Source organism: Heterocephalus glaber, unplaced genomic scaffold (genome assembly GCF_053883595.1).
Source record: "Heterocephalus glaber isolate CG9 unplaced genomic scaffold, H.glaber_assembly_v1.0 deba00000331, whole genome shotgun sequence".
In the NCBI taxonomy this organism is placed as follows: domain Eukaryota; kingdom Metazoa; phylum Chordata; class Mammalia; order Rodentia; family Bathyergidae; genus Heterocephalus; species Heterocephalus glaber.
In genome coordinates, this window is record NW_028258142.1 from 28674188 (window position 1) to 28691452 (window position 17265).

A 17265-nucleotide genomic window follows, 5' to 3' on the forward strand; every position below is an offset into this window, starting at 1 on the left:
AAACATACTGGTTCTCAGATGCTTCTAAAATATTCTTGGCATATTATCCTATATGTCATTCATATTTATATTATATTCATCTCTATGTATAAATTCTTCTTCACCATAAGCACAGTCATATAAATAACATAGGACTTCACTTTGTCAATAACTGTGCATATATATATAGTATATATATGCATTTATATTACATAGAGAGATATTTAATGGTTTTACTGTCAAAATATCTACACTGTGAAAATAAAAGTAAATCTAGAGTTACAAATCAAGTTAAAATTTACATAGTGAGGGGCTATATTTTGTTATTGTTAAATAAATTTGAACTTCAAATGAACAGAAATGTAGACTGTGAGTACCCTAAAGAGAATATTGTGTCTCATTATGACCTTACATACTAATATAGTGCATCTTATTACTGATTTGACTAACTGGCAGCTCTAAAGTGTCTTAGAAATTTAGTCATCTCCTATATTTTAGGGTTGGAAAAGTTAACAGTAAATAAACTAACAGTAAATTAAATTTACTGAAATGACTTACTTCTAGGATCTAAGATGTCTGAATTCCAATCTATGGCCTTTTACTTCTCAAGAAAGGTATCAAAGAAATTTAATGATCTGTTCAATCACTGCATCATTCCTAGACAGGGAATATGTTTCTTTTCCTTTTTCCCCCAACTATAAAGGAGACATGTTTCTGTCTTATACAACAAGGAAACATGGCAGGCAAAATGAGTTCAACTCCAAAATTCTCTTCTTTTATGTTCTTCAGATGCTTCCCAGAAGTTTTATTGTTGCGCCTTTCAAAGCATTGTAAACTTCCTCCTTCTGAAAGTCATTTTCTCTGTTAATTCTTCAATATATCTTGATATTAATAGTATGAGCTCTTAATAAATTTTTTGAAGCTTTCCATGCTCTTACCAATTATGTTCAAGGAAATTTTGACATTTCTAGACAGTTTAACAGTGTCTTGCTTTCACCTTGATATTAAAGGCACAGAGAGTCATGCGGAAGACGCCGAATCACCCCACTGCAGACAGGCAGGTCTGCCCACACCCTACCTACCGAGGTCCCCAGTCCTGCGGAACACGCCGAATCAGAATCAGCCCGCTGCAGACAGGCAGGTCTGTGCACACCCTACCGAGGTTCTGAGTCATGCGGTAGACACTGAATCACCCCACTGCAGACAGGCAGCCACCTGATTCCACATTACCAAGGTGCAGAGGACACCAGACCACCAGATCAAGGTACTGAGTCCCACTGTTCCCGGCCCAGAGGTAGAGGCTTCTGAACCATTGTCCCACTGCTCCTGGTCCAGAGGAAGGGGCTTCCCAGTCACCATCCCTCCCGCTGCTCCCAGCCCAGAGGAAAGGGCTTCTGGGCCACCTTCTGTCCCGCTGCTCCTGGCCCAGAGGAAGGGGCTTCTGAGCCACCATCCCACTGCTCCTGGTCCAGAGGAAGGGGTTTCCTGGCCACCATCCCTCCGGCTGCTCCCAGCCCACAGGAAAGGGCTTTTGGGTCACCATCCCTACTGCTGCTCCTGGCCCCTATTCCACCTCACCCAGCTCAGAGGAGGTAATCCGTGCAGGTGCTAACAGCCCCCCGCCCCAGTTGAAATGAGAAAACACATAAATAAGTCTCAAAACCAGACTTCCAGATCACCTACAGCAACCCCAAAGGGAAATGAGATGGAACCCTCTGATACTCAACCACCTGGACCCACTGAACTGGCAACAAAAGGAGATCTGGAAAAAATGAAATCAGAAATAATTTCTCAGATAATAGGAGAAATTGTGCCCTTAGTGCAAGACATGATTAATAAATCCAGAGAGGAGCTGAGGAACATGATGGAATCCCAACATAAGAAACAAATGGAATCCATAAAACAGATGCAAACAGATTTCCAGGACATGAAAAACTCCATTCAAAGTCTACACAGCAGAATGAGCCAGTGTGAGGACAGAATTTCAGATATAGAAGATAAGATTGCAATTCATGACCAGGAAAAGAAAAATTGCTTCAAAATTATAAGGGAACATGAGAAATCAATCCAGCAGCTGGGAGATGATGCAAAAAAGAATAACATAAGACTGATTGGGCTCAATGAAGAAACAGGAGAGAGTGCAGATGACATAAAAAATCTCTTCACAGAAATAATGGCAGAAAACTTCCCAAGCGGGGGAAAAGAGCTTGACATACAGATAAGTGAGGCATATAGGACTCCAAATAGCCTTGATCAAAAAAAATCTACACATAGGCATATAATTGTTAAGATTCCAGAAACACAACAGAAGAACAAAGTTCTCCAAGCAGTCAGAGAAAAGAAACAAATCACATACAAAGGAAAGCCCATCAGAATCACAGCAGACTTCTCAACACAAACCATCAAGGCAAGAAGAGCTTGGAGTGACATATTCCAAGCCCTAAAAGAAAACAGCCTCCGACCCAGATTGATGTACCCTGCAAAACTATCTTTCAAAATGGATGGAGAAATAAGATACTTTCATGACAAAGAGCACCTTAGGAACTTCGTGAATACCAAACCAGCACTCCAAAGAATTTTAAACAATAGCCTAGGAAGAGACATTGAGGATCACAACCCCAGGAAGCAAAGCAGAATGAACCCATCTGGCATGACAAATTAAATGTAAAGGGGGAGAACCCAACAAAAAGACAAAGTCATGGCAATGACAAGGCAATACATTTCAGTTATAACCATCAACGTTAATGGTCTCAATTTACCAATCAAAAGAAATAGACTGGCAGAATGAGTCAAGAAGCAAAATCCAACAATATGCTGCATACATAAACACACTTCATTCAAAAGGAAACTCATAGAAGGAAAGTTAAAGGGTGGAAAACAATACTCCATGTGATAGGAACCCGAAAAAAAGCAGGAGTAGCTATCCTCTTTTCAGATCAAGTAGATTTCAAACCAACACTGATTAAGAGAGATGAAGAAGGACACTACATCCTTGTAAAGGGAAGAATCCAAGAGGAAGAGATGACAATCATAAATATCTATGCACCAAACACTAGTGCACCCAACTATATAAAACAAATACTAATGGACATGAAAAGCCATATATGCACTAATACAATTGTAGTGGGGGACCTCAACATCCCACTGTCACAAATAGATAGATCAACTACACTAAAAATAAGTAATGAAATACTAGAACTCAATCGAATTCTTGAACAAATGAACTTTACAGATGTTTACAGAGTCTTCCACCCCACAAAATCAGAATACACATTCTTCTCAGCTGCACATGGGTCATTCTCAAAAACAGACCACATACTCACACATAGAACATGTTTAAGTAAGTACAAAGGAATTGAAGTTATCCCCTGTATATTATCAGACCATAGTGGGATGAAATTGGAGATCCATAGCAAAAGAAACTCAAAAAATTTCATAAACATGTGGAAATTGAACAACACACTTCTGAATAACCAATAGGTCACAGAGGAAATTAAAGAAGAAATCAGACAGTTCCTTCAATTAAATGACAATGACAATACAACATATCGGAATCTATGGGACACAATGAAAGCAGTCTTACGAGGGAAATTCATAGCAGTGAATACGCATATTAGGAAAATAGAAGGAGCCCAATTAAACAACCTGATGCTGAACCTCAAGCTTCTAGAAAAAGAAGAGCAGGACAAACCCAAAGCTCATACAAGGGAAGAAATTATAAAGATCAGAGGAGAAATCAATGCAATGGAGACTAAGAGAATGATACAAAAAATCAATGAAGCCAAGAGTTGGTTCTTTGAAAGAATCAACAAAATTGATAAACTTTTAGTCAACCTTGTCAGAAAAAGGAAAGAAAAGACCCAAATCCATGCAATTAGGAATGAAAAGGGTGAAACTACAACAGACCCAGCAGAAATCCAGATGATCATCAATACCTACTTCCAGAACCTATATGCCAATAAGATGGACAACACAGAAGAAATGGACAGATTCCTAGATACATATGAATTACCAAAGTTGAATGAAGATGACCTACAAATTCTGAACAACCCAATATCAACCAATGAAATTGAAAATGTAATTAAAAACTTATCACCTAAGAAAAGCCCAGGCCCTGATGGTTTCACTGCTGAATTCTACAAGACATTTAGAGAGGAACTACTGCCATTACTGTTTAAACTCTTCAATGAAATTGAAAGAGAAGCAATACTCCTGAATTCATTCCTGGAAGCAAGCATCACCTTGATCCCCAAAGCAGAGAAAGACCCAACCAAAAAAGAGAACTATAGGCCAATGTCACTAACGAACATAGATGCAAAAATCCTTAATAAGATACTGGCAACCAGAATGTAGAAGATCATCAAGAAGATGATACACCCTGACCAAGTGGGATTCATCCCAGGGTTGCAGGGATGGTTCAACATTTGCAAATCAATCAATGTAATACACTATATCAATAGAGCCAAGGACAAAAACCATATGATTATCTCCATAGATGCAGAAAAAGCATTTGACAAAATCCAACATGCATTTATGATAAAAACCCTACAAAAATTTGGAATAGATGGTCTCTACCTCACACTGATAGAAGCCATCTATGAAAAACCAACAGCCAATATCATACTAAATGGTCAAAAACTGAAATCCTTCACACTCAAATCAGGAACAAGACAAGGATGTCCACTATCACCACTCTTGTTCAATATAGTTCTGGAAACATTAGCCATGACAATTAGACAAGAGAAAGTAATAAAAGGAACAAAGATAGGAAATGAAGAAGTCCAAATGTCATTATTTGCAGATGACATGATACTCTACACAGAAGACCCCAAGAACTCCACCAAAAGTCTTCTAGACTTACAACCAAATTCAGTCCAGTGACTGGTTACAAGGTCAACACACAAAAATCAATAGCTTTCCTCTACACAAATGACAGACTCACTGAGAGAGAAATAGGGCAAATAATTCCTTTCACAATAGTATCCAAAAAACTGAAATACCTAGGAATCATCCTAACAAAAGAAATCAAAGACCTCGTCTCTGAAAACTATGGCACTCTGAAAAGAGAGATTGAAGATAATATCAGGGAATGGACAGACATCCCCTGCTCCTGGGTAGGAAGGATTAATATAGTGAAAATGGCCATTCTTCCAAAACTGCTATATAGATTTAATGCAATTCCAATTGAGATCCCAGCAGCATACTTCATAGACCTCGAGAAAAAAAATCCAAAAATTCATTTGGAGCAAGAAGAGACCCAGAATAGCAAAAGCAATTCTAGGTAACAGAGACATGGCAGGGAGTATCACAATCCCCAACCTGCAACTATATTACAAAGCTACTGTGATAAAAACAGCATGGTACTGGCAAAGAAACAGGCTTGAGGACCAATGGAATAGATTAGAAGATGCAGAAACAACGCCAGACACACTCAACCATCTCATCTTCGATAAAGGAGCCAAACACCCTCACTGGAGGAAAGATAGCCTCTTCAATAAATGGTGCTGGAAAAATTGGACTTCAACTTGCCAAAGATTAAAACTAGACCTGTATCTCTCACCATGCACTAAACTAAAATCGAAATGGATTAAAGATCTAAATATTAAAATAGAAACTCTGAACCAGTTGGAACAGAGGTTAGGTAGAACCCTTGAAGACATCGGTGTAGGAAAAGATTTTATGAACAAAACCTCAGTTGCCCGTGAACTAGCAAAAACCATCAACAAATGGGATCTCTTGTTATTAAAAAGCTTCTGAGCAGCAAGAGAAACCACCAGCAGTGTGAAGAGACAACCCACAATGTGGGAAAATATCTTCACCTGCTCTTCCTCAGACAAAGGCCTACTATCTCGAATCTATAACAAACTTAAAAAGATCAGACCTCCCAAATTTAAAGACCCAATGCAAAAATGGGCATCTGAAATGAACAGACATTTCTCACACAAAGAAGTAGAAATAGCAAATAAATACATGAAAAAATGTTCAATGTCACTGGTCATTCAAGAGATGCAAATGAAAACAACACTGAGATTCCACTTCACTCCAGAAAGAATGGCTGCTATCATGAAATCAACCAATAACCAATGCTGGCGGGGCTGTGGGGAAAGAGGAACCCTGCTCCACTGCTGGTGGGAGTGTAGACTGGTGCAACCACTGTGGAAATCAGTATGGAGATACCTCAAAGAACTAGGACTGGAAATCCCATTTGACCCTGCTATTCCACTGCTGGGGATCTTCTCCAAAGAATTAAAAGTATCATACCACAGTGATATATGTGCACCCATGTTCATAGCAGCACAGTTTGTAATATCTAAAACTTGGAAACAGCCCCAATGCCCATCAACTGGTGACTGGATAAAGAAAATGTGGTTTTTTTTATAAAATGGAGTACTACTCAGCCATAAAAAATGAGAAATTAGAGACATTTATAGCTAAGTGGATGCACATTGAGGCCATACTCTTAAGTGAAATAAATAGGACACACGTGTAAATACCGAATAGTTTCTCTGGTGTGAGAAACTGAAAGTGTAAATAAGGACTAAAATGTATAATAGGTAATGTGAAATAGGAAGAAAAGGGGCAAAGGGGAAAGAACTGGGAGGGCTAGGGGAAAGGATAGAAGGGAATGGGATTAATGAGAAAATGGAAAAATCGGAACAAAATTTTTGTAAATAGGGAGGGCTGGAGGGGTTGAAGGGAGGGCTGGGCAAGGGTGAAAAACAAGAACCAAGAGAGACTATGTAAAGGTGCAAATTTCCAATGATGAAAGTCATTATATTGTATACCTAAAATGTACCAATGATTAGAATGAATAATCGATAATGTAAAATAGGAAGAAAAGGTCCAAAGGGGTAGGGGTAGTGGGAGGCACAGGGGAAAGGGAAGAAGGGAAAGGAAAAAATGATGAGAAATGGAAAAAATGGAAATAAAGTCTTTGTAAATAGGGAAGGGTGGAGGGCGTGAAGGGAGGGCTAGGAATGGGGAAAAAATAAGAACCAAGATGCATTATATAAAGGTAGAATTGCCAATGAGAAATGTAATCGTGTCGTATACCTACAATGTACCAATAAAAGAATTTAATACAAAAAAATTTACATATCAGAGAATATGACACATTCCAAAGATTTTGGAAAAATATTACTAAAAACATATGCAATATTTTAGGGAAAAAGCCTGGATGTGAAGAAAATGTACTGGATTAAAACTGCTCTTTGTAAAGGAGCTATTTAGAGTATTCTAGTTTCCTTATATCTCATATAATTTTCACATTCATCAAAGCACATACATGTACACATACCCGTGTACCCACCTACACACTAAAAACTCATGTAAAAATAGGGTGACATAAAATACATAATTACTCTTATCAGATAAAGTCAAAAAATAATTGACAGAATCTCTCAGAACAAGATTTTTAAAACATATGTAAACACATCCACACTAAAATGTAACTGCTCTGTGTTGCCCTTTAAATTTGGTACTTCACAATCTCTTTATGACATCATACCTCAACATCACCAGGGTGGACCTATAGTGCTGAAGTTCTGGCCACATGTAAGAAGAGGAAATGTCTCTTCCACTGCTGTAAGTCTTCTGTGTAATACCTTTTCGTATTTCTAATGACTACCAGCTCTATTTAGTTATATATTTATATAGTTTAATAGACAGAATGTTGGTTCATGATAACTTTAGTGATCATTCAGATCCAAATTTTATTGTAAACATATAATATGTCCATCATATATTAGGTGTTTTTCTGTGAATTTCAGTCAGTTCGTGTTCTTTTACCATACAATGCCATATGACCTTGACTACTTTCTTTTTGAATCTCAGTATGTTTATAACGATATCTTCTTTTAAAAATTATGAAAGCAATTAATGTATATAAAGCTACTTTGAAATGTAAAGCAGAATACAATATGGTAAGATTGTGGTATCCTAAAAAAATAAAAAAATAAATAAATAAAAATAAAGGCACAGAAATACACTTTGAGGGTGAGGTTACTTGGAATCACACATCAATGAGTACACACGGCTATGGTGGGGCAGTAATAGCAGAGGCAGATGCTAATTTTTCACAAAATTGATTAATAAAATTTGGTAGTGCAAAAGAATCTAGAGTTAAATTAGAATTTACAAAAACTGTTAAAGTATTTGCACTTGGAAAAAAATCATCTAAAACACAACTCTTCTTTTATGTGGCATCACTTATCCCACCAAAGAAAAGCCAGCCTAAGTCTTTACAAATTAGGCAGACAATTTTCAACATTCTCCTTTGGCAGAGATAATTCACAAAATAAACTAAAATTTTAAGTCATTCAAAAGGTCAATTTAGTTCATGTTTATGACATATAGTGTTTATATTCATTGAGGTTATTGGGTTCCTGTGCATGCCACATCTTTATTCTACTTACTTTCCTTTCCCTCCAACACTCCCCTTGCCCTCAGCCTCTTGGACACCTTTTCATTTGCAAGAGATTATTCTCTTTTCTCTTTTCATTTATCCTTTATTGTGCTCTTTGTACTTTGCCTTATTCAAATGAGAGATACTATATGGTATTTATGCTTGTATGACTGATTTAATTCATTCAACATTATATTTTCCAGGTGCGTCCATTTTCCTATAAATGTCTCAAATTTATCCTTCTTTATAGTCAAATAGTACTCCACTGTGTATAGATAATCGCATTTTCTTTATCCATTCGTCTGTTGATATGTATACAGGCTGCTTCCAGGATTTAGCTAGTATGAACCATACTGCTATAAACATTGATATGCACATGTCACTGTAGTATGATGCCTCTAGCTCTTTGGGGAAGATACCTAAAAGGGGATATAAATAGATCATATGAAAATTCTAATTTTAGTTCTTTGAGAAATCTGTATAGTGATTTCCATTATGGATGTACTAGTTTACTTCCCACCAGCAATGTAGGAGGATTCCCTGTTCACTGCAGCCACACCAACATTTGTTATTTTTAAAAATTTTTAATAATTGCCATTCTTTTTGTTGTAAGATGGAATCTTAGTGTGGTTTTAATAATTTGCATTTCTCTAATGGCCAGAGATGTTGAACATTTTTTTCCCCCTATATCTGTTGGCCATTTGTACTTCTTTCTCTGAAAAGTATCAGTTCATTTCCCTTGCCCATATCTTGATTGGATCTTTTATTTTAGATGGTCGAATATTTTTAGTTCTTTTTGAATTCTTTACATATACTTTATAATAGTCCACTGTCTGCTGAGTAGTTGTCAATGTTTTTCCATTCTAGAGGTCATCTTTTCACTACTAATTTATTCTTTTGCCATGCAGTCAATAATAATGAATATGGGGAAAAGAGATTTAGAGGAGGGAGGGAGGGATGCAGGAGGGAAGAGCAAGGGGATTAAAAAAAGAAAGGAACTGTATTATGCGCATGTACTCAGGCCCCAAGATGGCTGTAAACTGCATGTACTGCAAACATGTACTAATATAAAAAATGAAAAAACAAAGGGGGGATTTAATTTTTTATGTATTCATTGATTCACTTTCTCAATGAACTATACTCTGAAAATAACAATTTCAAGTGAGAAGTAATCAACAATGATTTGTTCCTGATCTGGTTTTTAAGGCTCTTCCTTGGCAGTTTCGCCTCCTACATCTTGAACACCATCTTTATATAGCTGACCACCATGTTTGATCCTGACCTGTCTCATGAACTCTTTACAACTAACTGGTAGCTGTTTTTAAACTCTATATCTCTCTGTCACTTCAAGCACAACCCTGGGCAGAGTTCCTGGGTCTCTTAAGTGCAATGTACTCACAAAGGCACCAAGGCATTTAAAGCAGTGTGTTATCATTTTTCTTTCCCATTAGTACAGTCAGCCCTGGAGTAAGAAATTATGTTATTTTCAGCATCTCCAATGCCTGAGTCAACTGTACAACATTATAAGAGGTTCACAAAGTTTTATTGAACTGAAATAAACACAATATTTCTAAAGCATTAGTTGGCACTGGAGTGGATTGGTGTAATTCTGAACATGTAGAATCCTTGGCTCTACACAGACGCTTCCTGACTTATGGACAGGTTGGTGACAGAACCCAGGAATACGCATTTTTAACCACTATTTTTTTATATAATTTTTAATTTTGTGTGTTCCTGGATCACAATGTGAAAAAAACTCTGATTTTATAAAATATGGAGAAATGAGGCTATGTCTACATTTTGGGCCCTGTTTTTCAATTATTTAGCATTTTTAATTAAAATTCTTATTCATTAAACAGTTGTGTTCGGATTCAAGGACATAATCCATGTAAAACAATGAGCACAGTACTCAACACATACTAAGTATTTAATAAATATTATCCATGATTTTTATCTTATTAAAAGTATTTTATCTCTGTCACCTTGTTATCTATATGTTTATTATCTATATAACATATAGACTGTTATCTATAGGCTTTTACATTTGACTTTCATACCCTGCTTGTCGTTGTCAGGCTTTGCCATTCCATCTCTGTAATATCTGTTCTCTTTACTCCCACTGCCATAGCAATGGCACTGTTTTTTAATTTAAGTTAGGAAACACTCACTGAGCACCTACCTGAAGGCACTGTGTTAGGCACTGCGGGTGCAGACAGCACAGATATCTTCAAAGCATGAAGAGTCCAATGAGGAAGAAAAGTAGGATGCTTCTAATACCCACATGATGCTGGGTGTGGTGGTGCATGCATATATTCCTAGCTCTTGGGAGGCTGAGGCAGGTGGGTTTCCATGAGTTCTAGGCCAGGCTATGCTACACAAATAGATCAAGACTAGCCTGGACTACACAGCAACACCCTGTTTCAGAACACTTCAAAAATATATCCACATGGTGTGCTCATTGTAACAGAGGAGCAGTTGGTACATTGGGGCATGAAATAATATGAAAAGGATCCTTAGGTTTTCATAGTTTTGATGTCCCTAGTGACTAAGATGCAAAGTTTCCCAAGATTCTATCAAGTAAGAGAAGACCAGATGACTGATAATCTATGCCAGAGAAGAGAGATGTAGAGGCCTGAGAAGTACATGGTAAGAAATACCTGTATCTTGGCTAGAGTACAGGGCCCTTTCTAATCTCTACCACAAAGTGGAATTGATATCGGTAGTTGAGGAATCCAGTTCATTTTCCACCACAGCCACCACACAAAAAGAAGAAATAAAATCATAAATGCACAGTAAATGTCTGCTCTAATCCCTTTTAAAAGGTCATTGGCTTAGAAAGTGCAGCTTAGAGCTTCCTCTGGTCAACATTCTTTATCAAGAATAAATGTTGAACAGTACAGAAAGTTAAAAGCTGAAGGTTTGCATCTCCTAATTTTTGAAACCATAGAAAACGTCAGAAATTTTATAAATGTTTTCATTTACATGAAAAATTAACAAGCAGAGATTACTTTTATGGAAACAAAATTTCCCTAGAATTGCATAGTCTTGATATTGTCCAGACCTGGATGTTATCACAAAGTGTAAAAATAAAACTATAAATGCTGGATTTGATCAATGGACTCTGAAAAGGAAAAATAAATCCACCTTGTTTGAAGCTAGAGAGATAGGCATGCTGTAATAAACTTATTCAGAAACTCCAAAGAGTAATGGGATGCATTCAAGATTGAATGGTTCCGTTAAAGAGCTCTGTGCTTTAATGACCTCAGCATTTCTTCAAGATATATTCTGCTTGTAATGACAGCTGATCAGAGGACAAGCAATTGTGTCCCTGAGAATGTCATCATTTCTATTAAAAGGTGTCTTTCCCTTACATGTTTAAGTTTTATTTTTTCATTAAGTTTATTGGTACATTTTAGGTATACAATACAGTTACATTCATCATTGGGATCTTGTACCTTTACATGATGTATCTTGGTTTTTATTTTTACCGCATTCCCCTGCCCTCCCTTAACTTCCTCCACCCTTCCCTATTTACAGAGACTTTAATTCCATATTTTTCCTTTGCTCATATTTTTCTTTTCCTTTCTTTCCTTTCCCCTACCCCTCCCATTTCCCCTACTCCTTTAGACCTTTTCTTCCTATTTCACACTATCAAGTATATATTTTGATCATTATTTACACTTTTTATTCACACCAGAGAAAATATTCGGTATTTACACATGCGTGTCCTATTTATTTCACTGAAGAGCATGGCCTCAATGTGCATCCATTTAGCTATAAATGTCTCTAGTTTCTCTTTCTTTATGGCTGAGTAGTACTCCATTTTATTATATATATATATGTATATATAATATCTATATTTTCTTTATCCAGTCTCCAGTTGATGGCCAATTGGGTTGTCTCCAAGTTTTAGCTATCACAAACTGTGCTGCTATAAATATGGGTGTGTATATATCACTGTGGTATAATTCTTTTAATTCTTTTGGGACGATACCCAGCAGGGGAATAGCTGGGTCAAATGGGACTTCTAATCCTAGTTGTTTGAGGTATCTCCACACTGATTTCCACAGTGGTTGCACCAGTCTGTGCTCCCACCAACAATGAAGAAGGATTCCTTTCTCCCCAAACCCCCACCAGCTTTTGTTATTGGTTGATTTCTTCATGCCAGCCATTGTTTTCTGGGGTGAGGTAGAATCTCAGTGTTGTTTTCATCTGCATCTCTCGAATGACCAGTGATGTTGAACTTTTTTTCATATGTTTATTTGCTGCTGTTACTGTTTTGTCTGAGAAGTGTCTGTTCATTTCAGATGCTCATTTTTGAATTGGATCTTTATATTTGGGGGTTCTGATTTTTTTAGTTCTTTATATATTCTAGATACTAGACCTTTAAGCTTTTAAAAAATGTGTTTTTAGTGAACCAAAGAACCATGCTGCCTTAGCCAATTGATCAACCTCACTCAACATCACTTCTAAAGGATGCTTCATAAACTGCACTTTAATGATAATTAAAACCACTAGGCTGAAAGTGCCAAGGCTAAGTAATCATATAGGAGACCTAGGGTTTGAACTCAGTTCTGCTACTTAGTGCTTGTGAGATGTTGGGAAAATCAATTCACCTCTTTAAGCCTTGTCTTGCATCTGTAACATGACAGACCAACAATGACCTAAGATAGGTTTTTGAGATTAAGAAAAAATTCCATATAACTTCTGGACCAAGATAAATATAAATAGTATGGGCTGAGTAATTGTATTCCCCTAAAGTTGATATGCTGAAGCCCAAATTCCCAACGTAATGGTGTTTGGAGAGAGACATTTGGGAGGTAGATTTAGATTTAGATTAGGTCATGAATGTGGAGCTGGGTTGATAGGATTAGAAGGATTATCAGAATCTCCCTGCCACTCTCCCATGGAGGAAGGATCATGTGAGCACACAGTGAGATCCTTGCTGTGTGCAAACCAAGAATAGTGCCATTACCAGGACACAAACCCGATGGCACCTTGATCTTAGACTTCCCAGTCTCCAGAATATGAAAAATAAATGTCCGTCTTTTAAGTCATCAAGTCTATAGTATTTTGTTGTGGCAGCTCAACTTCACAAAATAGTAACAATTATATATGTATTATTACCCATATTAGTTATACTCCTAAAATATTGATTATTTACTCCAATTTCCTAATTTTACAAGTGAGAAAATGGAGAACAGGGGCTGATCTGTTACTTTTTTATCCTTACAACATAGATTCATGCCTTAAAAATAGTTAATATTTGTTGACATTTAAATGAACACATACATAAGACAAAAGATTATAGTACTAAATGCTGATAATAATCTCAGATGCACTTTTTCTTTCTTTAGCGTTGCATGTTTGGCCATCTCCGAAGGTGGAGTTGTGGTTTTCTGTTTTGCCTTTTTAAATTTTATTCCTCTGTTAACCTTCATTTCGCACCTTTTCCAAGAGTCCGACATGATAAAACATTTTTACAAAACTGTATTCCATTTAATCTTTTTGTATAATCCTCTCAAGTGTTTTCATCATGTATGATTTTACAGATGCAGCTAGTCAGACTCACGAAGGCTAAGTCACTTCCCCCACTTTGTGAACCCACAAATAGAGACCTGAAATGACACCCAGGCCTGCCTGTCTGTAAAGGCCCTGCTTTCAGAGAGCATCCCGTGGCTTCCTTACCTTATCAAACATTATTTTTGTGTGCGTGCTACCTATTGATTTCACTTTGCAAATCACCATGGTTCATTCATTGAGAGCTGGTAAACTTTAGGACACCTCTTTCTAATTTCTACCATGAAGTGGAATTGATACAGGTAGTTGAGGAATCCAGTTCATCTCCCACCACAGCCACACCAAAAAATAAATAAATAAAATCATGAACACATAGTAAATGTCTGGTGTAATCCCTTTAAAAATGTCTTTTAAATAACAGTTTTTATTATAGTCTTCTACTCAAGCCTTTTGAGAAAGGTTCTTATAAGACCAAAAGGCACAGATGCAGACTGATAAGTGAGCAAGGCTGTGTAAATATTGTTCACGGCCACAAACAATAAAATCACCTCAGGTTTTGTCTGCTTCTGGCACTCACAAACAGACACAGCATGATATTAGAAAGGTAGGCTATAGTCTGCCTGTTAAGTAGGCAGTACATGTTGCTCCTGTGCCCTTGCTTACTTCCAATTGATTCCCTCTGCTTTCGTTTTCAACTACTCATGTCAGTTCACTTATTCTTAAAATTTTGTAGGTAGGGTTGATGTCATCTCCACCTGAATCTAAATGAGAACACAAAGAAATCAAGTCCAGGGATGGCTGCACTTGGAGTTTAATCTCTCACTGTGGCATGGAACCATTTAAGCATCACTGATCGAGGTGGCTATGGTTTTTTGAGGCAAGGCCTTTCCTGATGTTCCTGAAATCATTTACTGTCCAAACAGAATGTCAGCTCCCTTGCTTGAAACTGATGAAAATAATTCTATGTTTATAGAATTTTGAAGAACTGATATGGATCCTGCTGTACTACTGCTTTGAAAAATTCTCATGTCCCTGCTGTTTTGGAAATCCATATCAAGTTTGGACTAAAATTTATCTTTATAAGGAGCTGAAGAATTTAATTGTACCCAAGAAAGGAAGCAATGCTTGAAAGAACTCATCTCCAAACCTTGAAAACATATTTTTCAAACTGAGATACTTAATATTGCTTAAATCAAATGCTTTGAATACTTTCTTTCCTATTGCAATTTCTGCTGCCTCAAGTTTGCTGTATACAAAACTAAGAGGTAGAGTGGAAGCTATAGACACATATTGAATTACAGATACAACAAGGCCTTCATCAGTGATTAAAAATTCCTTAAATAGAATTCTGTCTATCTAGGCTTTGGACAAGCACATATAAAATCCAGGGTACATGTAGCCTATGAGGTACGTGCAAATCATATGCTGCTTTACCACATAAACACACATGTTCCTAAAACTCCCCATGCTACAGTGAAGTTGCTGAAGGATAGTTCATGGAAATAAGATAGAAGTTTATAAAAGTAGATAAAGATGGGTGTGCTTTATAACACAAGTAGTGAACTAAAGTAGGTGGTAAAGATTTGAGTTGGTATCTTTCATGACTTGGTTAATGATGCAATTTCCAGTATTTATTTAGGGATTTTTTTGAAGATGAAATCATTTGTAAGAAAATGAGTACTTGCAATGTATTCAATTTGCTTCTTAATACAACAACAACTTTGGAACAAGTTCACATTTTCAAAGTAAGCATTATAGCAGAACTGATGGTATCATGATAGTATAGGTACACAACCTAATGTATCTGGGAAAAGATGTTTGGAACCACTAATATATTTAAAAAGCTACTCTTCTTGTAAAAATAATACTGAATGTTTTCAAGATTGAAATGAAACAACATAGTTAACATAATTTTGACAGAGAGATAAACTGGCACTCTTTTCTATAAGAGATGTATAAGATACCTAAAGATCCTTAGAAGTGTTCAGTCCCAGCCATGTGTGATGGTGCGTGCCTGTTAATCCCAGCATTTTAGGAGGCTGAGGCAAGAGGATCACAAGTTTAAGCCCAACCTGGGAACCCAGTCAGTCCCTGACTCAAAATAAATACTCAAAAGGTTGGACAAATAGCTCAGTGCTAAGGCTTTAGGTTCAGTCCCTAGTACTGAAAACCAGGAAAAACGTTAAAAAAAATGCCTTCCCTTTTATCAAGGTAAAAGGTATCTAGGAATATAACCATAGCAGTTGAGCAGAATTAGAAACATTTAATGAACATTGAAGTATTCAGTGACTCATAATTTATTATAGTATGATAGAAGATGTTTTCATAATGGACAAGTATCCTCAGGATTTTTCACAGGAAATAGTTTGGGATAATACATGTTTTTTTTTAAAAAACATAGAACCAATTTTAGCAAAACCTAGGAATGCCTAATATAGAAACAACTATGCTAATGCATGATAGTTGCATAAGGATGCTTTTTATTGCTTTCAATGGAGAAAAACTGGTTCAAATACATCTTATAATGACTGTATTATTTAAATTAGGATGAATACAAAATCATTAAGAAGAGTAGCATCAGCATAGTCAATAAAGGATGCCCACTACCCTATATACAAATGCATCAAAGAACTGAGCCAGCCACTGGTGATGTTCATGTAGGTTAATTGTGGTATTTTCATATATCGCTACCATGTTCCTTTGTAAGGAAGACACCCTGAACAATATTCTTATAGTATTGAGGGACACATCCTTAATGTATTTCTTCCCCTAAAATTCCAACTATATTGAATTTTTATAAAATAAACTTCACATCATTTTACACATAGCATTGGAGTGTATAACCAACCCAGTTTGACCAGGTAATACTGCAGACAATGAAATCTGCAATCTTTAGATCAGATCTAAAATCTTTATCTTAAAACTTCACTCTTTTTAAAAATTAAATTCACTCTTAACACTGCTCTAACACTGAGGATTCACCAGAAAACATTAAATATGAAAATAAATAATTTGAAATAAAGCATAAGAAAGAAGAGAGAAAATATGAAGAACTGAGTGACAGAGTGGGAGGGACTTGCTAGATTGGTGAGAAGGAAATATACAGGGAGTAAGACTATTGGAGGCAAAGGGGACAGCAAATCTTGAGAATAAGCTTGAGTTGAGCAACCTAAATAAGCAGAAGAAGAGTGAGAGATGAGTTCATGGAGCCAGATCTCCCAGGTCTTTGTAGCCATTGTAAGAGCTTTAGTTTCTACTCCAACAAGAGAAGCAAACCATTACAGAGCCTCAAGGAAAGAAATAGCCTAAAATGACTCAGATTGATCAAGATTATTCTGTTTACTACATTAAGAACAGAATGT

At 36.6% G+C, this 17265-nt stretch overlaps 1 protein-coding gene and 1 long non-coding RNA gene across 9 annotated transcripts in view; one reads left to right on the top strand and one right to left on the bottom strand.

Annotated features, from left to right (window-relative positions):
- The window catches only part of Dcc (DCC netrin 1 receptor), a 1202110-nt gene that overhangs the window by 483540 nt on the left and 701305 nt on the right, over positions 1–17265 (bottom strand). The gene's annotated exons all lie outside the window — the stretch shown is intronic.
- Positions 7497–17265, top strand: part of LOC106010286 (uncharacterized) — a 42250-nt gene continuing 32481 nt past the window's right edge. The window contains exon 1 of the long non-coding RNA XR_001184153.3: positions 7497–7563. This is a non-coding gene — a long non-coding RNA (uncharacterized LOC106010286). The remainder of the gene's footprint in view (positions 7564–17265) is intronic.